Source organism: Manacus candei, unplaced genomic scaffold (genome assembly GCF_025592945.1).
Source record: "Manacus candei isolate 608988 ecotype Guabito, Panama unplaced genomic scaffold, ASM2559294v1 h1tg000067l, whole genome shotgun sequence".
Lineage (NCBI taxonomy): Eukaryota > Metazoa > Chordata > Aves > Passeriformes > Pipridae > Manacus > Manacus candei.
The window spans coordinates 12,530,895-12,531,418 of NW_026138115.1; positions in this window are offsets into that span (position 1 = coordinate 12,530,895).

A 524-nucleotide genomic window follows, 5' to 3' on the forward strand; every position below is an offset into this window, starting at 1 on the left:
CTATTTATAAAACAATACCTCACTTTAAGGACATTTACTATAGGCAAATTAAATACCTCAAATGAGTATTTTCTAGATTAAGTGGTTTTGAGAAAGAAAAACAAATAATTCATCTATAACATGTTATAATAATATATTGACATTTAATAACAGCATTCCACTAATAAACAGCTAACAATATTTAATATTTCTTTTTAAAAAAGGGAAAAAAAGCAGAGGTGTTATTATTTCAAGTTTTGCAGACATTTTACAAAGTTGTTCTATTCAGAAAAAGACCTGATGGCTGGAAAATGGCCAACATAATGTCATTATTGAAGATGGACTCAGGAACACTTCAGGAAATTACAGACCATTTAGTTTTGATGCCTTTTGGGAGGAGGGAATCTTAAAAAGCATTTTTGGACATTAAATGGGTACCATTTAGAAAAGCACAGCTTGATGAAGGATAGACAATATTGCCTCAGGAATGAAAGGTCATGCTTCACTACCTTCTGAATTTCTTTCAGGTTATACATAATCAGGGA